Consider the following 27,267-nt stretch of genomic DNA (forward strand, 5'->3'; position numbering starts at 1 on the left):
TATAGTTACCAGAAGGTTAAGGAGGCTTGCTAAAGGATTCCTTTGATTAACACTGCTGGGGCAGTGGGGAAAGAAAAAAAAATGCACAGTGCAAAAGTGAACGTGAAGATCAAAGAGAATACTAAATCCATAGAAAACATCACTGAAGAAAGGAAATAGCAAAGTACTGAAAATATGAAATAGCTGAAATACCAATATATACTATAAGTTAATTGCCAAAATGCACTGTGCTTGCACTCCATCTAGTTACCATTGTTTTCAGTGAAGTTAGAAACACTTTCTTCTTCTAAGTCTCCTAAAGAGAATATATAACAGTTAAGCATGCTTGGGAATGGTGTTTGTTCGTAATCTGAAATGTCCGTAACTCTGAACAAAACATTATGGTTATTCTTTAAAAAGTTTACAACTGAATATTGACTTTACAGCTTTGAAACTTTCCTATGCAGAAGAAAAATGCTGCTTTTAAATATCTTAATTTAAATGAAACAAGCACATAACCATTTTCCTTCTCTTGGCAAATATTTTTTAAACTTTCCCTTTATTTTTAGTAGTTTACATTTAAACACAGTACTGTACTGCATTTGCTTTTATTTATTTATTTGTTTATTTTTGTCTCTACTGCTGCCTGATTGCATACCGGTTCCAAATGAGGTGTGTGGTTGACTGATCAGTTCTTAACTCTGGTGTTTGTAACTCTGAGGTTCTACTGTACTCTTTAGCACAGTTACAGAAATACAGTTTATGCTATTTCATGAGAGCTCAGTAAATCCTGTGCTGTCATACTTGATTAATACTCCACATGAGCCTTGAATTTTGGATGGGACAACATATATGAAGCAAAATCTAGCAAATGAGATTCAGACCATCTACACTGTTAGAAGCTGCTCTAACTGGTATACTCTTTCTTTCTTCAATGTGCAACATTATAAATAAAATAAAATAGATATATGGCATTGAACTTTACTATAAATAGTAATGGCACCAACAGCAGTTCACAAAAGAAAGTGATAGTGATGCTTTTTTAAATTTTATTTTACTGATAAGTATCTAAATTACACTGATTCTGACAGTGCTATCCTGGATAGGATTGCTAATATGACTGTATTAGGCATGTAATATTATGGTGCCTGCACAATGCATACAGGGCCAGATTCAAAGTCAATGAAACTGAAAAATGGGAACATCTCACAAGAAATTCCTCACTTTCTAAAAAACATTTATAATAGTACAACAAAACTGCAATATTTCCCTTTGTTCATTTTTACACCATACACAGTTATATAGGCAATAAACTCCTTGTTAGATAATCTGTTTCTAGATATTAATGACAAGCAAATAAGCTGAGTAACCACATTGGCTCCTTGTAAGCTAATCAGAGTTCTTGCAATTTATCATGATTACTTCTTACATTTTTAATTTAAGAGGTCAATGATTCAATTCTGGATTATTGCTGAGATTGTTGCAGTTGGACAACTACTTCTATAGCAACCAACTCCAATGTAGACCCCTGAGGAGGGTGGGGGGAGGAAAGACAGTTAAAAAAAAACAAACAAAAAACCCACCTCTTTATAAGTTTCTAGACCTATAGTGCATATAGTGTATGGAGAGGAAATGAAGAAATGTAGATTACTTTTGTTTAGTACATATTGAATAGTCTAGCAAGGAAATAAAGATTCCAGCAAAAGTATATTAGTTTAAAATTCTTGTCTTAAAAAGTATCAGAGGGGTAGCCGTGTTAGTCTGGATCTGTAAAAGCCGCAAAGAGTCCTGTGGCACCTTATAGACTAACAGACATTTTGGAGCATGAGCTTTCATGGGTGAATACCCACTTCGTCAGATGCATGAGGCCATGCATTTGTCTTAAAAAGTTTTACCTCAGACTTCAAACATCATTTCAGAGCAATTTACCTGTCAGACAGAAGCAGACTGCCAGTTTAAAAAGAACATCTGCAGAGCCCAACTTATTTTCACAATACCTATCTCCATCTATTAACATTGATTTCAATCTAGTCAGATGTTAGACTCTGTTAAAAAGACTGTTTGCATTGTGTTGCTCTTTCCATCAAATTAGTTTTAGCATAAAATCACAGGTGGCATTTTGATTTTGTCTCTGCTTTGTAATTTTCATCACAGACTTCAGATCTGAACCAAGAGATTACTTTACTTGGCCAGACATCATAGTGTGTTCAGCCTCACTGGCAGCAGGCCAGAACTGCAATTATCGCACAGGATCAAAAAAAAGCAAGATTTTTCTTCCAGGAGTTCATCTCATTCATTTTGCTTTGCTTCAGGTCTTTTAGATTTTTTTTTAAATGATTCGAAGAAAGAGATCGGTGCAAAATCACAAGCTTCCCCCCCTTATTTAAAAAAGAGGGGGGCATAAAAGCAGTAATTCTTCTCTGGAACTCTGCTTCATATTTCAACAGTATTAGAGCCATAGATAACTGCTTTTTTTTGAGGATTGCTAAAAAGCACATGATAAAGGATAGCAATTAAAACTGCAAATACCCTGTAGATTGCAAAATCAAGTGGGTTATTCATTATATCGAAATAAAAATCAAACCACAATTTCAAAATATCAGGAGCAACGAAATTACTTTTAGACAGATGCTAACCACATTGTTTTAATTGCCTTATAATATGTACAACTCTTTTTAAAGGAAAGACCTTTTTTAATGGAGCCCTTCAGTTCTTTTTCCTGTAATACTTTATATCACAAGATAGGAAATTGTCCCAGATATTTGTTGTTGTAATGGCATGTGGTCAACTCACAGAAATGTTAGTCTCGGAGTTAGAATTCTCTACTTCAATAAAATGCAGATGAATTTTAATAGAAATCTCACAACTTTGAAACATTTATTCCTGCTTTTTGTTGAATCTTTTCACATATTCTAGTTGAGTCTCACTCCTTTGCATATAGAGTCCACAGGGAAGTACTGTCTCCTGCCTTTATTAAAATCACTGCTGAGCCTTTCATCCTGTGTCATTACATCTTACCTCTAATTCACATATAAAATACACTCTCAATTCCATTCTGCTTGTCTCCTGAGGCATATAGTATCTCTGCCATGCCACCTCTTCACTGAACATGGGTTTGAAAATTATATGACAAAGATGTGATTTTTTTTTCTCTTAGGTGCTGTATTTGTTTAAAAATTAGATAACGTGTTCATTTGTAAGTGCATTGATCTAGGAAAACTAGATATTAACTAAAACAAATGCAAAGCAGAACAACAAACACATCTAAAACACATTATAAAATTAGTTATGTCACTGAAATGTTTTAACGTTACCAGATATCACATTAGCAAGACAGCTACATCAAAACACTGAAATGATCTAAAAAGGACAAAAAAACTTATTGTAGTAGAATATTAATAATTTAAGCCTAAATGCGCCTATCAGATTTTGTTCAGAGGGGATCAAAAAGCTGCAGATTTAGGGCCTGATCCAAAACCCATTAAGCCAATGGAAACTCTTTAACTGACCTCACTGGGCTTTGTATCCAGCCCTTACCACAGGGAGTTGTGGAAGGAGGGAATGCCTGTTCCTTGACATGCTCTTTCTTTCCTTCTGATCCTGCAGAACGCTTTCTGCTGTGTGGGGTTTAAGCTCTGTGGGGCTGCACATACCACTACTGTTCCCCATGACATTCTCTCCTACCTGCATCCAGCATAGAGACACAGGACTTTGTGGATTGGTACTTGCTTCTAATGGCTCCTATGACTGGTGGCTTTTTCTAGTTGAATTCTCTGTAGCTTTTATTGAGGGCAGGAGGGAGAGATGGAATCCCCTTGCTTCCACCCCCTGCAGTAGAAGAAATGTGAGGAAATAAAGCCAAGGGCAGGTTGAGTAGTTTTTGCAGAAGTCTCCAGACACTTTTATGATAACTAAGCAAACTGAAACATTTAAAAAAAATGTAATTCTGATTTTAATTGCTCTCAATGCTCTCAGAAAGGTAGTTGTTGCTTTGGAATTTTCTTTATAATATGTAAATAGACACACCAATCCATTATTTCAGCTGGACAATAGCTTTTGTTCTGGAGAAATCAGGCAAAACAACAAAATATGACCTTGTGAAATGTGTCCCGCTGGGGTGAGTGTGAGCCACTTTTCTAATGTTCAAGAAACCTTCCTATATTCTTGACTGCAGCCAATGACAGTATCTCACTCGTAAATCAGATCTTTCGTCAAACAGATGACCCCATTAGAGATGGTCATAATTAAGTAATGTCAATAACTAGAAAGTTCTATTCCTTTTAGCAAATTATTTGGTGTGTACTTTTAGTTCACCTTTGAGACTCATAGTTCATCATCAATGCATAACTTTTTCATTTTACTTTCTTTCCTATAACTTTTTTTTTTTTTACTTAGAGCAACTAAAAAAACCTCCTTTTCTATCACCATATCATTTACAGTGGCTTCCAGGATTTTCCTCCACAGCCATTGTTAATCTTATTAGTTTATAGTTCATCTTTTTAAACTAGCATTTTAAAGTAGCATTATATTTACTGATTTCTAGTCCTCAGGACTCTGAGCTGGTGAATTGAAAAATACAATTTAAGGGTTTGCTGATTTCATTTGGCACTTCCTTTTCAAATTTGTGATTTTGCTATCTGGATCTGATACTTTGTCTAATGTGTGCATGCTACCTTTTGACAACCAATTTTGTAATCTCTGTATTAACCTAGAACACTCGTGGGTATTTTGAAAAATGGATCCATGACATAGGATCTTTATCCACCTCTTTCACAGAAATTGACATTGTCACTTTCTATAAAACAATTTACGCTTATTTCACACTTGCCTGGCTCTAACATGACTTAACAGATTTTGATCAAACTTTCCAAATTACCTTGGCACTGAGATTTGAGCATTAAATAGTTCAAGGTAAAAGTTTATTTTGGGGAGGAAGGTTAAAAATGAAATGGCCACCACTTGGCCTCAACCATAGCTTTACCTCTGTTGTATCTGGGTACACTTCTTGTCCTGGTGACTCTCTCCAATGTGTAGTTAAGAGCTGAAGCATCTAAGTGAAGCTACTTTAGTTGAGACCTCTTCATATGCTTTTATGAATTCCTTGAGATGGAGCTCTTCATCATGTGATGCTTACAAGCTGAATAAGTTAGGTGGTGGAGTAGAGAATCTTTATTATGAGTATTAGCAAATGCATCCCTATGACAATTTGGATGATAAACCTTAAGAGCAGGAGACCACCAATGTCCATAATGGATGTGGATTTTTATTCTACCAACATAATGACATCTTATTTTGCTCTGATATAACTAGCTCAAATACATGGGATACCAAGGACCAGCTCAGAAAACCTCTGACTGTGCCTGCCAGGTTTTCAGAAAGTTAATGGTCCATCCTCCTTTCCCAAGTAGGCAATTACCCTTTCACCTCATGCTTTCCTGCTAGCTGGTCCTTTTAAATATGAAGAAGGGCCTCCAGAAGGGCAACCTGAACATGGCTGTACTGCTGGCAAGTTCCACATGGAAAGTATTCAATTTTTTGTTTTTCCATTAACTTTACTAATTTGAGTGAGGTACATCTTCATAATCCCAAACTAAAGCATTTTAACAAAAATCTTTACAAGGTGTTTTGTAAAGGCAGTAGGAGTTTAATGCATCAAGTGCCCATATCTTTAAATTAAAAGTACTGATCTGATTTTCTTCAAATTTAGCTAGCTTCTTAAGGTTCCATAATACCTACAAAGCAAGTCAATTTTGAAGTTTCTACAATTCAGCATTTAATTGTCAGAGAAATCCTGCCCCTAATGAAGTCAATAGGAGTTTTACCTTTGATTTTAGTGGGGCCAGGATTTCATCCCAGATTAAAATAGAAGGGCAAAGTGTGTGGGTTTTTTTCCCCTCCATGCTTAAATAGCTCAGAGTTGACCAATAAAATTTTATTTTCAAATTTCCAAATATAGCTGTGACCTTGGAGGGAGAATTTTATCTAAAAAAAATTTTTTTTAGAAGACTGAATAATTGAGGGGAAGCAAGGGTAGGGGATTGACAAAGGAAGATGTTTTAATTGTTGTAGGTACTTCCTGTATGCATATAGGTGAATTATGACTTCACTTTAGAAAAGTGTGGTTTCTCATGAAAGGGTTTTTCCTTCTTAATTGAGAGAGAGGTTTTGACTCAGCATTTTTAACAAAATATTTTTAAAGATTTTGCATTTATTTGAACTGTATTATTTATTTGCCATGTTTAAATTATGAATGTTATAGTCTTCCATAATGCAATGCAATCTGTGCCATCAGATAAATATCATATGTCATTCTGCATCATTCATGTGATGCTGGCTTTGTGGTGAAGAGCAGAAGAGGTGATTATTTCATACCACTAGAAAATAAAGACTATGTGGCAAATGTCTTGTATATTATGCTATGGTTAGCTAACATTCACCAAATTCTAAACATCTGCATTGCAGATTTTGTTGGATAAACTGGTTTCTCCTCCCTCCCCGCACTTTGACCAGAACTCAATCTTTTACCCACTGATCTCTCTCTTTTCCTAGTCAGCCCTGTTAACAGAAGTAGAAATATGTAGCTCTAACTTCTGCTTTGGAATAATATATTTAAACTGGAATTTTATCTGACACATGCCAGATCATTCTTTCAGGAGTAGTTTTACTGCTCATCATACTTTTTCTTTTTTGATTGACATGAACATTTTTTTTCAAAGTTTGTTGATTGTTTCATGTTTCTTGGCTTTAAGAGGTGACCTTTGTTTATTCTTTGCCTTTTTGTGCAGATGACAAAGGTTTGCAAATCCTATCAGTGGAAATGTCACGCCTTGAAAGAGGACAAATATTAAAGAAAAAAATCCCAGCACGTGCCTTGCCTTCTAGAGATTGTCACAGTGTACACTGAGGACTTAATAAATAAAAAGATTGCCAGCTGTACTTCAATTTACGGATCTTTTATTAGCTTTAGTTTTCCAGCATGAGGCTTTATTTAATTGTCTGAATAGATGGCGACAAACCAGGAGGCACAGTCAGCTTCAAGACACTTAATGAAGAAATCCGTATTTTTAATCTAGCTGTAGAGCACACAACTATTCTGCTTTGATGATCTGGCCTTTGTGATGAACTTGACTAGAAAACCACATGTGCTACACTATCTACCTAATTAAGTCATCAGAATGCATTGGAGCAAGCTGAGTGACTCACATACACTAGTATAAGTAATTTTAGTCTTTCTATTGCTTGGTTAATAGAAAATGGCACTGTTCTAGATTATGACTGATAGAGGTTAGGTGGTACAGCTGCTATAATTGTGACTCCAGGTAGAGCTCTTGAAAACGCACTTCCCTTTTGTCTACAAGAAATATGGCATTGTTTTTGTTTTGTCACTTTTCATTTCTCTGCTTTATTAGGAAGGGATCTTGCAGACATCTTGCTCCAGGTGCTTCTTTGCCTGATCCTGTATGCCCCTACCTTACAATTCTTTGTTTTAAATACACAGTGCAGAGGCCTATATAAGATGATTTAACAATTCTTCAAAACTGGTCTTGTACTTGAAAGAGTACAGTGTGGAGAGGGGTGTTGGCTTAATTGCTATAGATTAAAAACAAAAACAAAACCCCCAAAACAGGCAGTACCAATGACAATTAATGCTCAGAAAGAATCTAATAGGAAATGAACTAGATTTGTCTTTGTTTTGTCCACTGTGGGCCAGATCCCGACATCTTTATTCCTGTGGTGTAGTCCCTCACCTCCTGAGCAGTCCCAATCAAATCAATGGGACTACTTGAAACTATTTAATCGGAGTAGCAGAATCTGGTCCTAAACATTTAGCAGTACCCTGGTATAAACTTACACAATTGTGTAAACTAAATCCTACTTCAGCTAGCTCGTTGGCATTGCAGAATTGATATGGAGGTAATTTTAGATTGATTTTCACCTAAAAAATGAGTAATGAGATTTATAATGTTATTGCTTTTCTTTTTACATTGAGATCATGCTCACTTTGTATGGTAAATGCAAAGAGTGGGATAAATGCAATGGGTGTGCACAATAAAACGTTTACAAGTAACATGAACACAATTTTGACATCTGAAGTTGAGCATCTATTAAAACTAATTGTTTTTCTGCTGTTCCACATTTTTGTAATTGTCTTGAGGTCTCTCCATAGTCAGAGTTACAGCTCAAAAATGTGCAGATTTTTCTATAGAAACTAACATGTATTTGGAGGGATGAATATGTTAAGGCCAAAAAACTATTTGTTTTTGTACTTGATGTTAAAGAGATTGATTTTGGAAACACAAATGAACAAACTTTATCACTTACAAGACAGTAAGTGGTACCCCGTGACACCTCCTGCTGGCCATCCTGGGAATTAGCTCTCATTTCAACAGAGCATCCTCATCTAGTGGTGTCTCGCCTGTCATCACTCTCGCCTCCACCTCTAGGACCCATGTCGCTCCCCAGACTGCAGCATCCTCATTCAGCTGTGCCCCATTCAGTTCTCTGCCCCCCACCTTCCTGGGGATCCAACAGTCCTCAGTCTCACCAGTTGCCTCGGTGGCAAACTGCAGTCTCTGGTCTAGCCACTCGCATCAGTGGCAAACTGCAGTCCATGCATTGGCCACTCCCCTCAGTGGTGGGGGGGGCACAAAAGGGGTGGACCCAGGCCTGCGCACTACTCCAGTTACCGGCCCAGGGATCATATAGCCAGCAACCACGTACTGCCCCTCCTCCTACCACCCGCATCCATTTCCCTGGGGCACTTCCCTGCAGCTATAGCACCTTCTCTACCCTTGTATCAGGGCCTCAGTCTGGCAGCTGTTAGGCTGGAACTCCCTCTCCTCCCCGACTCTGCTCAGCACTTTTCTATCCATGGTGCTGTGTCTCTCACCCCTCCGACAGAAAGCCAGTCCTCCTCCCTTCTCCAGGGAGAGTCTGTTTCTGTTCTGCTTAGCAGCCTTTCTTATATGGGCCAGTCTTATATGGGCTGCTTCACTAAGTCTTCTCCCTATTGTCTTACTCAATAAGCCCTCTTCTAATTGGCTGCATTCTGGGTAGCCTCTCCAAAGCTGCTTTAAGCCTTCTTCTGTCTGTATGGGGCAGCTGCCCCACCACAGTCTTACATTTGTGGCTTCTCCAAAGGTCAGGATTGGGATATTCATTTGCAAGTACACTTGCTAATTGCAAGTACAGCTAATTGCTGTAAATTTGGGTATCTGAGATTTTGTTACTAGAATATTTAACAGGTTTTAAACAGATTTTAGTTTTGGTGTTTTCACACACAAATTTTATGTGTAATTTAAGAAAATATGTATGCTATATACAATTGTATTGTTTTGAGTCCATTGGATTTATATGTTCTCACTCTATTTATATCCCATTCAAATTGCAAAAAGTAAGATACAGTTTTTAACGTAGTCAGATTTAGCTGTGTGTATATATATGTGTGTGTGTATTCTGTATAATTGCTGCCCTACTTTTTCTCAAGCTTCATGGGGAACTTTGGGCTGAGTGAGTCTTCATCCTCAAAGGAAAAGCTTTGGAAATGTTACGAGCCCCAAAACAGGTTTAGATTTAAAGTGCCTTTTAACCTAGTGATATAGGCTCTTACACTGTGCCTATCACCTGAGCACTTTATAGGATCTCAGTAACGTTGTTACAGGTGATTATTAAGATGAAAAGTATCAGAGGGGTAGCCGTGTTAGTCTGGATCTGTAAAAGCAGCAAAGAATCCTGTGGCACCTTATAGACTAACAGACATTTTGGAGCATGAGCTTTCGTGGGTGAATACCCACTTCCTCAGATGCATGCATCTGAGGAAGTGGGTATTCACCCACGAAAGCTCATACTCCAAAATGTCTGTTAGTCTATAAGGTGCCACAGGATTCTTTGCTGCTTATTAAGATGAAAGGTCCTCCAAGGAGCACTGCAAAGCACATCTAGTTAGCCTTTTACTACATCTCCATATTCACAGATTTCATTAATTACATTTTGGATGGGATTCACCCCCCCCCTGCAAAGTAATCAGTTTTGCTTATTAGGATTTTCTTAATCCACACTATACCCTATAGAGAGATTCTCAGTAATATTAAACAGTTCCTAATGTACTGCACTTCTATTTTGAACTGTATAGTTTGTTTACATATATAGCTGTAAAAATGGTTATTTTGTTTATGCACACGATGATTTTGGAACACAGTATTCTTGTATACTAACAAACACTGATGGAATCATAGAATCATAGAATATCAGGGTTGGAAGGGACCTCAGGAGGTCATTTAGTCCAATCACCTGCTCAAAGCAGGACCAACACCAATTAAATCATCCCAGCCACGGCTTTGTCAAGCCAGGCCTTAAAAATTTCTAAGGAAGGAGATTCCAGCACCTCCCTAAGTAACCCATTCCAGTGCTTCACCGCCCACCTAGCGAAATAATGTTTCCTAATATCCAACCTAGACCTCCCCCACTGCAACTTGAGACCATTGCTTCTTGTTCTGTCATCTGCCCCCACTGAGAGCAGCCTAGCTCCATCCTCTTTGGAACCCCCTTTCAGGTAGTTGAAGGCTGCTATCAAACCTCTCTCACCCTTCTCTTCTGCAGACTAAATAACCCCTGTTCCCTCAGCGTCTCCTTGTAAGGCATGTGCCCCAGCCCCCTAATCATTTCCATTGCCATCCACTGGACTCTCCCCTGTTTGTCCACTTTCCTTCTGTGGAGGGAGGGGGAACACCAAAACTGGACGCAGTACTCCAGATGTGGCCTCACCAGTGCCGAATAGAGGGGAATAATCACTTCCCTCGATCTGCTGGCTACTAATACAGCCCATTATGCCATGGGCCTTCTTGCAACAAGGGCATACTGTTGACTCATATCCAGCATCTCATCCACTGTAATCCCTAGGTCCTTTTCTGCAGAACTGTCGGTCCCCAGCCTGTACAGTGCATGGGATTCTTCCTTCCTAAGTGCAGGACTCTGTACTTGTCCTTGTTGAAACTCATCAAATATCTTTTAGCCCAGTCCTGTTATTTGTCTAGGTCACTCTGGATCCTATCCCTACTCTCCAGCGTATTTACATCTCCTCCCAGTTTAGTGTCATCTGCGAACTTGCTGAGGATGCAATTAATCCCATCATCCAGATCATTAATAAAGAGGTTGAACAAAGTGGAAATCTCTGGTCACTACTTTAATAATTAGGATCCTAAAATTTAGGCTCCTAAATCCCTCCTGAAGGTACATAAGCACATGCCTAATTTTAAGTACATATGAGTGGTTCCACTGACATCACTGGGACTGTTCACATGCTTAAAGTTAGTCATGTGCTTACCTTCCTTGCTGAAGTGGGACCGTAGTCACCTAAATAAGTGACTGAATTTCAAAAGTGCTGAGCACCCGGCAGCTCTTATTGACCTCTCAGGCATTTTATTGTGAGTTTTGTTAGCTGCATCATCTCAGAGGAGTCCAGAGTTGTCTTGAATTGTGAATAGTCACTGATGTAGCTGAGTTCTGACCAATTAATGAACTCAAAGTATTTGTGATATGCTCTGCTATAAAAGATTTGTTTTCCTTGGTGCCCAAAAAAAATCACCTATTTTTAAACTTAATAAGAACATCATTAGATCTGTTCTAAAGCAACATTTGGTTTTGTCTGCTTACTTTAATCAGATCACTGGTTACTAAAGAGGGAGAGGTTTTATGTATGGTTTCTTTCACATTAGCATTTGTTTTGAATGAGCTAGTTAGGATTCAAATCATCAGTTATTCCGCATATAGTCTGAGTCACATTTACCTCTTGCTGTGCTTTTTAGATTCCAGGATGCTGAGATGCTGATCATCTCATACAGTTCTTGCTCTCTTTAGCAGGCTTTTATCCGTCTTCACTGTTATATTGTAAACCACTTGCTTTTCCATTTGAGCTATAGAATTGTATTTCAGCTTACTAGAGCGGTTCCAAATTTTGATTTTTTTTAAAGGAGGGAGAAGGAAAAATGACAAAATGATTGCAATATTATTCCACCTCCTTATTTTTATTAGGTCTAGAATTATGCAGACTCTGATTCCTTACTTACAATTTTCAACTGTGTGATTCTTATCCAGGATCTCTGTGTTATGGGGAAAGCTGGAATTAAATTCCCAAGGAGAGACTTACTGGTTTCTTGTGGTGGCAAGTCAGAAATTCGGTGTCAAATTTAAGGAAAATTCAAAAGTGGAGGTTTTCTTGATGAAACTGTATAATGCAATCAGTAAGATAGGCTCTGTATTATCTCTGTACCTCTGCTGAGAGAGAGAAAAGTGGTCTTTCCATTTCTAAAGATGTTTCTTCAGCATTTAGCCCAATCATCTTCTCCAGACAATTAGCATTTTTTATGCTAGAATTTAAGTAGGAAGATCAGGTCAAAAGAAGACTAAGGCCATGTCTACATCTAAAATTTTGCAGCGCTGGTTGTTACAGCTGTATTAGTACTGCTGTATAGGGCCAGCGCTGCAGAGTGGCCACACTTACAGCAACCAGCGCTGCAAGTGGTGTTAGATGTGGCCACACTGCAGCGCTGTTGGGCGGCTTCAAGGGGTTTTGGGGAAGGCGAGAGCAAACCGGGGAAGGAGACCAGCTTCGCCGCGGTTTGCTCTCGCGTTCCGCGAACCACCGTGCAAACCGCAGGGAAGGAGACCTGCTTGCTCGGGGGTTCGGCGAACGCGAGAGCAAACCGGGGAAGGAGACCAGCTTCGCCGCGGTTTGCTCTCGCGTTCCGCGAACCACCGTGCAAACCGCAGGGAAGGAGACCTGCTTGCTCGGGGGTTCGGCGAACGCGAGAGCAAACCGGGGAAGGAGACCAGCTTCGCTGCGGTTTGCTCTCGCGTTCCGCGAACCACCGTGCAAACCGCAGGGAAGGAGACCTGCTTGTTCGGGGAACGCGAGAGCAAACCGCGGCGAAGCTGGTCTCCTTCCCCGGTTTGCTCTCACGTTCGCCGAACCCCCGAGCAAGCAGGTCTCCTTCCCTGCGGTTTGCAGGGTGGTTCGCGGAACGCGAGAGCAAACCGCGGCGAAGCTGGTCTCCTTCCCCGGTTTGCTCTCGCCTTCCCGGAACCACCCAGCAAACCTCAGGGAAGGAGACCTGCTTGCTCGGGGTTCGGGGAACGCGAGAGCAAACCGGGGAAGGAGACCAGCTTGATTACCAGAGGCTTCCTCAGGTATGCTGGGATACCTGCTTATTCCACGGAGGTCAAGAAAAGCGCTGGTAAGTGACTATACTTGATTACCAGCGCTGGATCACCAGCGCTGGATCCTCTACACCCGAGACAAAACGGGAGTACGGCCAGCGCTGCAAACAGGGAGTTGCAGCGCTGGTGGTGCCCTGCAGATGTGTACACCTCCTAAGTTGCAGCGCTGTAACTCCCTCACCAGCGCTGCAACTTTCTGATGTAGACAAGCCCTGAGACTGGGCCTACCTTTTAACTCTTGATTTCTCACACAAATCCTAAGCAAAGGGGAAAAATTGCCACCAGGGTGAAAAAATGCTCTTTCTTGGACTTGATGTTGTTTTTTCTCTCTAGTCTTCAGTAGAGGACAGTGAACTAATACCTTACAGTAGTTTCCAGAAGGCTGTCTTCCTGTAACCCCCCAATTTGCTAATTTTTTTGTTTTTATGGAAAGTACTTGTAACTTGATTAGTATTTAGTTACTTCAAAAGGCCTTTTTACATATACAGCATGAACATTAATCTTCATCCATCTTCTTTCAAGCACTAAAGAAATTTTCATAGGATCTTTGCTGTCTTGAATTGGTGAAATTGCTTCTCTTTGGAAGATTGACTTCCCATTCTGTTGTAGGGACTTATAAAGAAATGTGATAAAATTAGTTTCTATCTCTTGTGCCACAAATACTTCAGTACTCGTTATTTTTTCCTGTTTCTGTGAACTACTGTATAAAGGCTTTCTAAAGAAAACTGGAACTATTTAATAAATAAAACTGAAAGGACTAAAAAGAAAAATATAAAGAAGAAATTGTGCACATCTTAGCAGGAAGGTGTGGATCATCTAGTTTTTCAACCTAATTAACCTCAGTGGGAAAAAGTATGGTCTGAGATCAATCACAACTTATTCAGTCTCAGGTCTGGGATTGAGCTCTGGTTTGAAATATTTAACCTTTCTATTATGGCAGAAACTCCAATCAATCTGTTACAGTTCATTTCAAGAAATAAGTGAAATCTGTTGGTCAGCATTTAATTTGGATAAGGTGACAGTCTTGGCAGGGGAAATAAACAATATCAAAATTTGTCCTGCAGAAGCAATAACTTGTATTTTTTTAGAAGTACACAAACATATGCATGCACCTGCTGAATTTGACCTTTCATTGATGTTAAGATGCCTCCCCCCCAACACACACACTTTCTTTAACAAATGGATGGAATATGTGATGTGTATTAACTGCTCCATTCTAGGTCCATTATATAAAATTTTTATTCTGATTGATGATATGAGCTCAGGTGCTTAATATATGTGACAAATCATACTCAATGTTTTAGTGTTACAGTGCCAAGGTAGCAAATGTCTTATTTAATCAGGAGTCCACAGTACACTCATAGGCACCATTAGAACTTACTAATGAATTGACTCCTGTCAGTTTAAAGAGTTGAGTGATCTGACTTTCATCTAAAATAATTCTTAATAAATTTACACTTTTTCTTTTGATATTTCATGTAGTACTATTCAGTTTAACATAATTAGTTGCTTGATGTACTTGGTCCATCATTTCTCACTCATACTCCACAAAAGTATTTTAGCCTTCTCTCTGCAGAATCCCTTATTGCTGTATGGTGGTTAGTTTTTGCCTGTTTACTGTAATGTTTAATTAACTCTTCCTTCATCTCCAGCAAGCTTCATGTATATGTATAAAAGTAACCTCTTCAGCAGTAGTCTGTGTGCCATTCTGATTACTTGCATTCTTAACATCTTGTGTGTCCTTTTTAGCTTATTAGACACTTTCAGTAGTATAATGAATTTCTTTGGTCACTCTGAATTTTTACTTCAACCTTTAAGCAATGATTATGCAGGTAGCAATGCCTATAATTAAGCTTTCCCAACATTTCCCTTTAAAATCTTATTTTTCAGTTGCTCATACCATTTGCCCGACTAAGTTCCGGTTGAAATTACCCAGGCAGGGTGTCTGCCGCAGGCTGAATTTTTTGAAAAACTTGAAACAAAATGGTTCAGCCATTTCTCAGAATGATGTTTAGGGAGGATATGTTGCTTTGCCCATGATGACAAATTACTGAAACTGTTTTAGTGAGCTCTAATGTGTCCATGAGAATAGGGAATTGAAATTTGGTGTTATCACTGTTTCTACCCCTGTGAAAATCTGCCCACATGTTGGCCAAGTTATGAACCCTGGAACCTCACTTTGCATATATGTGGTAGAAATTTGTCAGGATTTAGCACTGAATTCTTCAAAGATTCAATCTGTATTTGAGTACGCTCCAGCCCAAAGTTTCAAGAACTGAGTAGGACTTCCCCTTCAACTGCTTCTTTTGGGTGCTAGAGGCCAGGCACAGGTACTGAGAATAGGGAGTCTGTCTCTTCTGTGTCCTCATCTCTCCCACTGCTGGTGTCCTGGCAGTGAAGAGGAGGTGGTGGTGAAAGCTGCCTGATTCAACTGCAAGTTGGTGAGGCACTGGGCCTGAAGGAGCGGGAAGTCTGGGTCAAAGAGATGGGCAGACTGCAGCAAAGAGCTGACTAGGGTGGCGATGAAGATGAGGAGCTGGAATGCAGAGGGGGAGGTGAAAGGACTGTCATTGAGCCGGGGAGCCAGGGTGGTGTGGAGATATGGGAATAGGAGAATGGCAGACTGAAGAGGATGGGCAGAAGGATCTGTAACCACTAGAGTATAGTTCCCTCAGAACCTGGAGTTTTAACCCAGTTTTGAGTCTCACCATTCCTCTGCTGTGAAAGTGCATGGAGATGTTATTTTTTCTTGAGTGGCTAGCCTCATAGAGAATGACAAACCTGCAACTGCTGTCAGTTACGCCATTAGCTCAAGTGGTAGAGTACTGACTGTGCTATGCATCTCACTCTGGTTCTAATTCTGCATGAATTGATATGGTTTCACATAGTGGCATTTCTGTTTTCTTCATTTAAAAAAAAACTTTAGATTATTTCACATAAACATTATAAAAAACATTAAGTTTGTGCAGGCAAGCATTCAAAAGTTAGGAAATACCAGCTTTGAGGATTCCGTCTGCCATTTTAATTAACCCCTTTTGTGCAAATACTTTGTGATTGTCTTTCACTGCATGATCATGTTCTATTTTTTTTTCTCCGTGTCTCTGCTCCAGTGCACAGGCAGATAGTGCTCTGGGCATGAATCAGGGTTGTATAGTGAATGAGACTGTTGTCTATATGGCCATTGCCTCATTTGTTGCAGCAGCTGGAAGATGTGTGTCACGCTACCTAGAGTGGCTCAGGACTGTGAGTGTCTACCTCAGAGCAGATTGTCAAAAATAGGGCAGATACCCCAAACTGTAACTGTCATATGTTCTATAATTAGATTTCACCAATTCAGTAGCAAATGTGAACTCCTGGATCACTATAATAGTCTTACCGTAGCGTCACAGGCAGTCCCCTTGAGCACTCCAGTCTATCTTGCTGCCCAGGCAAGCTGGACTTAGTGTTAAATTGTCATACCAAAAAATCACAAAACATTCAGGTTGCTTCCAGTCCCAGTTACTTGGACTAGTTACTTAACCCAAATCTGTTCATACCCTAGATGTTCCACAAAATACAATGCCTATAGCCAATTTGTAATAAGCTATCTAAAGCTTTATTAAGTAAGAAAAAGAAATGAGTCATTTACAGGTTAAAGCAAGCAAACATACCACACTCAAGTGAGTTGCCATCTCTGATTCCTAAAGATGTCAGAGATATGGTAGTCGGTCAATTAAAAAAAAATTTCAGGGTGGAGTCAGAGGTAACCCCTGGGGATCTCTGCCTTCCTTTAGTGTCTTGGGCCCTGGGAGAGTTCAAACAGCAAAGAGATGACACATTTTCTTGTGATCCTGTTTTTCTCTTTTATGTTTGATCTTATAGATTCATAGATTCATAGACTCTAGGACTGGAAGGGACCTCGAGAGGTCATCGAGTCCAGTCCCCTGCCCTCATGGCAGGACCAAATATTGTCTAGACCATACCTAATAGACATTTATCTAACCTACTCTTAAATATCTCCAGAGATGGAGATTCCACAACTTCCCTAGGCAATCTATTCCAGTGTTTAACTACCCTGACAGTTAAAAACTTTTTCCTAATGTCCAACCTAAATCTCCCTTGCTGCAGTTTAAGCCCATTGCTTCTTGTTCTATCATTGGAGGCTAAGGTGAACAAGTTTTCTCCCTCCTCCTGATGACACCCTTTTAGATACCTGAAAACTGCTATCATGTCCCCTCTCAGTCTTCTCTTTTCCAAACTAAACAAACCCAATTCCTTCAGACTTCCTTCATAGGTCCATGAGACGAGCTCCATTTCAGATAGCATTTCCAAAGTGTGATAGGGCCATTCACCAATCCTTTGTACTGTGATGTTTCTTATTTGCCCTTCCTTAATGGTGGTGTGTCGGGTGGCGGGGGGGAGACAGATAATTCCTGTGCCTGGGCTCCAAAATTCAGAGGAAACATTTTCAAAGTTGTAAAGCAAAACTTGCATATTTCTTTATAGCATGAGATACAGACATTACAAGCAAGATTAATGCATATAGCATCTTACAAGCATTTCATGGAGTCTAAACATTAAATACAGTCTTAGAAGACTAATAGCTATTTTGAACAAAACGAGCATACGGGTAAGCTGGTTTGGTTGACAGCTGTGAGTTTGTTCTTAGCGAACACCTACAGCCTTGTCCAGAGCTGACACTTGGTTTACCACCATCACACTGTGTATTGAATAAGGCAAGGGATTGCAGGAAAAGACAAGATGGTCTCATGGCTCAGGCAGTTGAATGCTACCCTGCAAAATTGGATTCTCTTTCGGCCTCTGCCACGAAGTTCCTCTCTGATACTGGGTAAGAGACTTTAAGCAAAATTTTGGCAGGTTGACACTAACTGTGAGTGCCTCATTTTTCTGGGTTGCCTAATTTGACTGTGGGCCCAGATTTTCAGAAGTGCTGAGTGCTCGCAATGACACCTACAGTCAATTGGAGATGAGCTTCGAACTACTGTTTATACAAGTGCTAAGTACTGTGAAAAATCAAGAGCTCCATGTCTCAAATTGGACTCCCAAAGTTAGTCACTGTTTTGAACCATTTTGGCTTTGATCTCTCTGTTCATCAGGGACTCGCATCTGCAATATGGAGATAATACTACCTTATCTCACAGCAGTGTTGTTCAAATAAATGTATTAATGGTCTGTGAAGAAGTTCAGATACTCTGGTAAGAGTGTGGTAATATTATGTAGCATTCCTTTCTTTCCTGCACCTTACCTTACCTCTGTGAAGAACCAGAGACCAAAGTTTTGATGTTTCATGGGAAAAAAAGTATTACAAAGTTAAACCTTAGAGCTATGATCTGTAAACGCCTGAATGTAAATGTAAACAACAGCTACCAGTGAACCTCAGTGAGAGATATTTTTTTAGTGAACAAACATTTAATACATACACAAACAGTATTAGGAATACTTTGAATAACTTTTTCAACAGAACTGTTACACGGTAAATCTCCTGGTATTCTTTATACAAACGTCCCCACTTTGTTGCTGTTACATATATTTTAGCACAGTGTTTCAACCGAGTATATGCATTTTCATACTGTAGTGCGCACACACATACATTTCCTTCTGATCTTCTCCTAGAGGCAATTTCTTAGGCCATGTTTATACTAGTGAGCTTATAGCAGCACAGCTGTACCTATGCAGCTGCGCCACTGTAAGATGACTCGTGTAGCATTCACTTCAAGATAGCGCTGTGCACACAACCACTTAATTTTTGCTGGCATATGTTGTTCAGGTGGATGGGTTTTTTTCACATATGTCTTGCCCACATAAGTGATGTTGTAGTCATGGCCATTGTCTCTACCATGTATGGATGCTGCTTGCGGAAAATGGCAGCCTCTTAATTCTGAACCTGGAATCTGTAAGACTGCTTTTTCTTAATGAAAACCCTTTGCACTGGACATGTCCAGTAGCTACCTTTCCCATCTTCAAGATTTCTCTGTGCCCTTCTCTCTGTCTCTCTCAACCAGTCAAAATTTCCCCATACTACATCTCCTTGTCATATTGCTCCTCCCCCTTGCCCCTGTTCAGCTCCCCCATGTCTGCTTCCTAGCCCCTTCCCCCCTCCCACTCCTTGTCCAGCCAGTCGCAGCTCTCCCTTCCCTCCAGCTCCTCTAGTCTCTCTCTCTCTCTCCCCCCCCTACCTTGTGTAGCTTCCATGGCATTAAACTGCTTTTCTTCCCCCTAAAACAGTACAGTTATTTTAGGTTTTCTCTTTTGTTTTAGAATGGCATTTTTATTCTATTGCATTCATTGAAAAAAACTGCAATTCTGAGGTTTTGAAGAAATTGTATATAGGCTTATGTACACCTGCTGTGGTCATATCAAGATTGGTGCTCCAGGGAAGACCTACAAAGAGAGCTGAGAAAGAAAGAAAAACATTTGGATATAGTAATTAGAAGCTGCACACCTAATTTAAAACACTGTATAATTGATTCATTTTAAATTTAAATTGCAACTGAGACAGAAAACACAGGAAATATTATTCCACTGTGTGATGCCTCACATTCCCATGGCAGAAATGACATCCTTCTAATTTCAAAAACATGAAAGTGCAGCAACATGAGATTTGTAAATTTACAAAATCAGATTATGTCCACATTTTGGGCAAGTGAGATGATGCTTTTGCATAATTTTATTTGTTGACAGTGTATTCACATAGCAGGTTCTTCTTATTCCCTCCCCTCGCAAACAATCTCTAAACCGTTGACATTCTCAAAATTCCCCATCATCCCAGGTTGATTTCTCAGATGGATTATCAAAGGCCTACAATCCTTTACAAAACCCACTTTTGCAGTGATATTGCCTTAGAGTGGCTCATTAAAGTGAACTGGAGCTCATAAATCTAATACCTTTCAATAGTTGATTTTGATAAACATTTCATTCCATCAGGAAACCTACAAAAAGACAGTGGCTTATCCCTAGAATTACTGTGGACCCAAGGAAGGTCACAATCCTTTACAAGTTATTGCTACTCATAAATTGATCCCCTCTTCTGAAAAATGGTTCAACAAGCTGATCAATATTTTATTGCTGCTTCATTTTTAAAATCACACTGAATTATAGACAATCATCACCCAACATTGCAGATATTGCAAGAATATACATATGATATTACTGCTCTGTGATACTCTTTATGAAACAAGCCTCTGCACGAATGATTTTATTTCTGTGTTATTAAAAGCCTTTTTAATTTATAGGTGGAACAGCCATTGCGCTGGTATGGTTCAAATATAATCTGTTCAAGGCCAGGGTTGTAACTCAGCGTCATCGTTCACTGTAGCAATGACCTTCCATATCTAAGGATAACAAATCTGAATGTGTTAATGATTCTAGGAGCCAGCCTGCACAACTGAGATTTTGAATTTGACATATCATTTGAATAAGAGAAGGAAGGTAGCCAGTTATCAGAAAGGTTTTGCTGATACTGAACGGGAAAAGATAGCTCAATTTCAGTGTGGATGATTTGCCCATTTCAAAGTCACCCAATACCCCTTCTCTCCATCTTTCTAGTTTTAGTTTAATTGGCATATATGAACACTGGCTCTGCTGCTGTCTTGTTAAATGCAATGCATAAGCATAAAATGTACTATTTAAGCCTCATGATAGGTTGCATGGATGTGTGAGAGCAGAGCAACTGTAGGCACATGCTTCATTCATCTTGTGAATGTTTATGAAGATCCAGTGGCGAAAAACAAACAGAAAACACTAATACACATAGTAAGGGGAGGTATGCTGGATGATGCAATAGCTGTATAGCAACCCCATCACCTTCTCGTAGGAGCAGGTGGTCAATCATGTCTCACGTACTTATTTCCCTACACACATCCCAGTTCCTGAGGCTTTTTTTGGGAGGTTGTGAAGAATCAAAATACAATGTAATGGTAACTCGCAGATGATGAGAACACAGTTAATCCCAGCAACTCTGTGCCACATGGCAAACAGTGTTTAGGGCAATCAACAGGCATTGAGCTTAGCACGTGTAGGAATATGTTCACAATATTTATGATCCACTTGAAAATTATAGATGCAAATGTGCCAGTTTTTCTTAAGGTTGCCAACTGTGGTTAGATGTATTCCTGGAGGTTTCATCATGACATAATCTTTAATTAAAGATTAATTTTTAATTCCTGGAGACTCCAAGACAATCCTGTAGTTTTTCTTTAGAACAAGACCGGACTCTCCTCCACTTTTGAGAATTAGGTACTCTTTTCACTGATAATACCTGTAACTGTTTTGCTCTTTCCTAAGAAAGTAAAGAATCTGGAAAAGGAACTCCTTAAAGAACATATAAGAAAGTGCATTGACTACTCTTTATGGTGTAGGAAACTTAGAAGCTACTTCAAATCAGGAATGACAGGACAGGCAAAATGTTAAGAAGGCATGTCTCTTTAAAATGCTTTAACAATTACAAATTCCAGGGTCAGATTGAAAACCTGCTGAAAGGTGAATCGACTTGATGGACACGTGGGTTCATATAAGCTATATAAGGGCCTGGGCCAAGTGATAATGGAAGTAGAGAGGAGAAAGGGAGTATGAAACAAGTACAAATTTTTAAAAAGAAAATTATAGGCTTGCAAGCCTAACTTTAATACCAGGAAAACTCGTTGAAACTATAGTAAAGAACAAAATTATCTGACACATAGATGAACATGATATGCAGGGGAAGAAAACAGTCAAGATGACTTTTGAAAAGGGAAATCATGCCTCAATCTGTTATGATTCTTTGAGGGAGTCACAAACGGTGATGTATGTTGAAGACATGATTAAGCTTCCTGCTTGCCTACGAGACAGATTGGAGCATCACACAGTACAACTCAGCTGTCACTCAACTCAGTAGGATGACTGTCTTACAAATCATTATTTCTTTTCATATTGTACATCAGAAAGGTCAGGCACATTAACTCAAGCAACTGCTGTACATCCAGGCAAGTGAGGACATGGAGAATGTAAATCTGAGGTGTTTGTGTGGATATTTCACTAAATACTGTTTAGGAGAAAAGCATATTTGTTACAATTCAGGCTAAATTATGTTCTATGCTCATACTACAGAGATGAGGGGCATATTAAGTTCCAAATATGATAAATGGCTAGTATTAAAACCAATGTATTTCATGTTTACAGTGGTACCATGCAGTACTAGATGCCAGTTCAATGAGAAAGATGACGATACATGACTTCACTGTAATTCTACTGGATTATATGTTGAATTATAAAAAACAAACTAATGATTCTTTGCCCTAGGGGCTAATAACTAGACCTATGAATGTTATGGAAAAATTGCTGTACTGCCAAAGGATTATTCTTTGTTTTAAAACAAATTGATGAATTTATAAGCTTAGGGAGATATTAATATGTAAATTTGTAGCCTCAGCAGTTGTCATGGGAACTACAAATTGTGGACTACAGACTGCTGCATGTTGGGAGAACTTCCTTGGTCATGCAAAGAAATACTCTCTTCCCTCTCACTGGGAAGTTTTTAGCAGTGAAGATAGGAGCATGAGACAAGCAGAGAGGTTGCTCCTGGACTGTAATCCTGTTCTGTTTCCTTACTGAATACAACTTTGTTCCTGATGGCTGGTCTGAGTGGGTCTGGGCTGAGGTGAATACCCAGTGGCACACAATGCAGAGCAAAGGGAAGAATGTTAGGTTCACACCCCCCAAAGTTGTGAGAAAAGCCACAAGGCAGACCTGCCCATCTTTAGCAACCTCCTACTGGGATGGTCAACTAGAGGCGGGTTACAAGTAGATATCCAAGAAAGTCAAATATCACTTAAGGTAGCTAACTTCAGTTTTGGATCCACAAGCTCCAATAGCTTCTACACTTCAGTTTTCAAGCCAAGGTGAGCCAGGATAAGGGTTTACTCCAAAAGCCATTGAAGTAGACGTGTGTACACACACACACACACACACACACACACACACACACACACACACACACACTGGATCAGACCCTGAATCTGTACATTTTTTCAAGTGAGCTGTCTAGAGTGTGTTTAGCAGACCTCAAAGCTTTGATAAACAGTACTGCTGGTTGGAAGAAAAAAAAAAATCCAACAAGAGATTTCTTTACAGGAATTTGCCAACTCATTGAAATCTTATTGAGATAGTTTGACTCTGACAGATATCAGGATAGGGGTCCAGTGGAAATCTGCCTGGTATCCATCAGCTTGTCTTCCCAGGCTTTCAGGATCTGTGGGACTGGGGCAGTCTGCTAGGTAGAGTACCCTAGAGCAGAGGCTCCATTCATTTTTATAGAGAATTTTGAAAAATTGGTTTTTTTCTCCAAACTCAGCTGAAGCAAAGTTTTGAAATATCAAAATCTTTCTGAAATGGAATTACCTGTACTCTGCAGAGCTCTAATACATAGCATGTTGGACCTTAGTGTTCATCCATAGCAGAGTAGGTATAGGGGTGAAGTGTATCTCATTGATCCCTGTACAACAGTAATACCATAAATACTTCTGAAATATGTTGGTTGTGTATTACATTGTATTGGTAATGAAACAGCATCGTGTGTTCAACTTTGCATTCGTATACTTAGTGATGATGGTAGGACATTTTCCAAGATTTGAAAAGCATTATCCATCATATTTTAAGATAATTGCTTTTTGTATTACTTGCATCTGCAGAGGGCATTTCCTTGCTACTTTAATTTATGGATATTCCTTCAAGTGCAATGATGCTACTTACTTATTCCATTTTCGTGGGTTTGTGTTTTATATTCTTTGATCAGCTCTAGGTGTAGATTATGCAGCATCTGAAAAATACAAAAACAAAAAAAAACCCCACCACACACTCCATCAAAATGGACAGAGCACAAAATTCACCATGGATGCACTATAAAATTCCTTTTTATTTAACTACACAGAAATAGCTCCTGACAAAAGGAACAGAGGAAAGGAAATTGTGCTTTTTAATACTGGGTCTGTAAAGCATCAAAGTATGAAATAATTTGATGAATCACACAAACTTGAAAGGGAGGTTTTTGAAACACAAAATTACCAACACTAACTCTATAGAAGAAAACCATTTTATAATAAATCAAAACACAAGTAGCATCTTTTGTTTATTTTATACATAAACTGACTTACTTAGATTTTACTCCTCTGTGTTTATATTTCAACCTTCAATCTAATTTCAGGGCCAGAATCTATAGAAGACTACTCACTTAATGAGTTACACCTCAGTAAGGGTATCAGAATTTGGCCCATGGGTTCTAGTCTGCCTCTTTTGGCAATGTTGAGACATCTTGTATTAGAGGATCAGATCTTTTAGATGCTTTTCCATCTTTAGGATACAAGATGAAACCAAGCATTAAAAGAATACATAATGGCAGTCTAATGATAGTAAACTGAGAAAAGGATGAAGGGGCAGAAGATTACACAGAACAGCTAAAATAACTTTATTTACCACAACCCAAACTATGTCAGCTATGACCTGATATGCCTTGGGTAGTCCACACTGAGACTGCCAAGATCAGGGCAGGCTGCAAAAAGGAGAGTAGATTCTCCCCAAACTGGTGGTTAACACTGTAGTTAGATTGACTAACTAGTTTCAAAATGTGCTCCTGATCTCCCACACTGGTTATCAAGAAGCTGGAGAAAAGAAATCCCGCAGCCCCCTTTATTGCATTCTAGTCTCTGGCTCCCAATCAGCACATCAGGCCAGTAAAGTGAGAAGTTATTTAAAACTCTATTCATTATATAAATGTTCTTCTGATTCCCAAAGGGCCAGCCACCTTACCAGATCAATATAGCTTGGCTCTTACCCAAAATACCACACTGCCAGCCAGTTCTTTAGTACCTAAAACTACAGGTGTTATTATAAAAGAAGAGAAAGAGAAGAGAGCTATTAAACGGTCAAAGCAATCAGATACATACGTATAATTTCAGAATCCATATATCAGGTTCTTAGCAGCATTGGTGAGTTTGCTGGCTTGTAAAGTCCCTCTGGAACACATCCAAAGCTTAGATAGTCTATCAGTCCTTTGTTCAAAGCTTCAGTTTGTAGAGAAGTTACTCTAGAGGCAAAAAGCAGGATTGAAGACAAAATTGAGAAGATGCAGCTGCCTTTTTATATCCTTTACCATGTAGCTTGTACATCCTTTGTCCCAAACACAATCTCACAGCATATGGGTATGGAAAAGATCTTGGAGTCCTCTGTCCATAGGTATGCTCCTGGCTTTTCTCAATGGGTTCTTTGATAAACTCAGGACAAACAGCTGCAATGAGTGTAGGGTAGAAAACAGTCCCAGAAGGTTACCTCCTTCCTATCAACTGAGGAAGGGTAACTGCAGATCAATCAGGTTCAGCTGAGAAGGGGTTACCAGAGACTCAATTAGGATCAGCTGAGAGGGGGTTACCTGTGGTCAATTAGAATCAGCTGATTCCAACTAAGGGCTGCCTAAGACCTTTTAAAAGCCTCCCCTGTTGGGAGAAGAGGAGGGGATGCACACCTGCCCATCTGCCTGCTGCCAGCAGCGTAGGAGCTGTGAGTTTTACTAGGAGGGGAGGCTGCATTACGTCCCATTAGGAAGAAAAACAAGCACAAAAACTGGTGGAGAGAAGGAATGGACTTCCCCTGTGCAACCAAGAGGGACTGTTTTACCTGAGCCTGTCTCACAAAGGCTAAAAAGCAATTGAGGCTGGTGAGATAAAGAAGGTGCCTTGCCAAAGTTCATTGTAAAAGATGATTGCCCTTGCCATTAAGCAGCCTGAATAGTCCTGATGCCAATCCGTCAGGGAGTATCACCCAGAAACATAGCACAAGTTTGATATACAAATATACCACACATGTATAATTCACAATACAAAAATGATATATACCTTTAAACATTATTATATTTATCAAATTATAACTTTCCACTGATACCAATATTACAAAATTACAAGATATGCTATCTAAGGTATCTATTCTGTTATACATGGTCACCCATATTCCATATAGCATCACACTAGCCTTTAGAATCCTCAAATGTGGATGTATCTTTGGGGTTTAGGGGAAGGGATGGACTAAACACAAGAATGTGGCTCCGATCCATGAACAGGTTCTTTGAAAATGTATCTCAATTTATGCATGTGAAACCTGCTTTCTAGTTGCTTGGCTGACTGATGAAATGGCGCTCGCCTTTGCCATGAGTGGTCCATCAGCTGTGTGGCTTTCCTCAGACTGGCAGGGCTGACCCGTAAGATGGTTTGAGGAGGTTTTGTGATATTGAGCAGCAGGAGGAGAAGCTTGGGTGGAGATGCTGGAATCTTTATGTAAATAACATTCCAGGCCCTAGATTCATAATAGAATCTGAAACTCAATGCAATACTTAAGGGAAGGAAACCCACTCTCATAAATACCAATGTGCAGATTGATGTGGACCCCTGTAATATTTACTTGCACTGAGTTTATGTATTTTAACTTAAAGGTCTGGGATAGAGAATTTAATTGAGAGTTGTAAGGCATAAAAATATTATCACTGGGGAAAATAGGGTCACTCCCTAACATCTGCCTCCCAGTGAGCACAGAGGGGAATAAAAGAGGGGAGCCCCCCTTGACTACAGCACCACAGAGGTGAAAGGCAGGGGAAATTGATCTTTTGAAAGAATAGTTTGCAATGTTGGAAAAGAATCAAGAACACCAAGGAAGAGATGCTTCCAAGATGTGGCTTGTCAGTGGTGAATCTCTCAGTGCTGCGTCCTCTGAGGTATGAAAAATCTACATCCCTGAGAAATGTAGCTATGCTGACCTGTGCTCATACTATGTCAACAGAAGAATTCTTCTGTTGATTTAGCTGCCGCTTCTGGGGGAGAAGGCTTAACTACAGCGACAGGAGAACTCTTCCGATTTCTGTAGTGAGTGTCTACAGTAAAGTGCTTCAGCTGTGCTGCTGTTGTGTTTTAAGTGTATTTGAACATTACATATAAACAGAAGCATCTTCCCAGCCGGAATAAGCCATTTCATTGAGTATCTTGATATTCAAACAATTCCTGAAAGACACCAGTCATAAAAAAGTTATGCGCTTAGCTACATTTCTTTTAGAGACACGTC

At 39.5% G+C, this 27,267-nt stretch overlaps 1 protein-coding gene across 1 annotated transcript in view; it reads left to right on the forward strand.

Annotated features, from left to right (window-relative positions):
- Positions 1 to 27,267, forward strand: part of ROBO1 (roundabout guidance receptor 1) — a 1,059,329-nt gene that overhangs the window by 159,975 nt on the left and 872,087 nt on the right. The window lies entirely within an intron of this gene.

Source organism: Gopherus flavomarginatus, chromosome 1, assembly GCF_025201925.1.
Source record: "Gopherus flavomarginatus isolate rGopFla2 chromosome 1, rGopFla2.mat.asm, whole genome shotgun sequence".
Lineage (NCBI taxonomy): Eukaryota > Metazoa > Chordata > Testudines > Testudinidae > Gopherus > Gopherus flavomarginatus.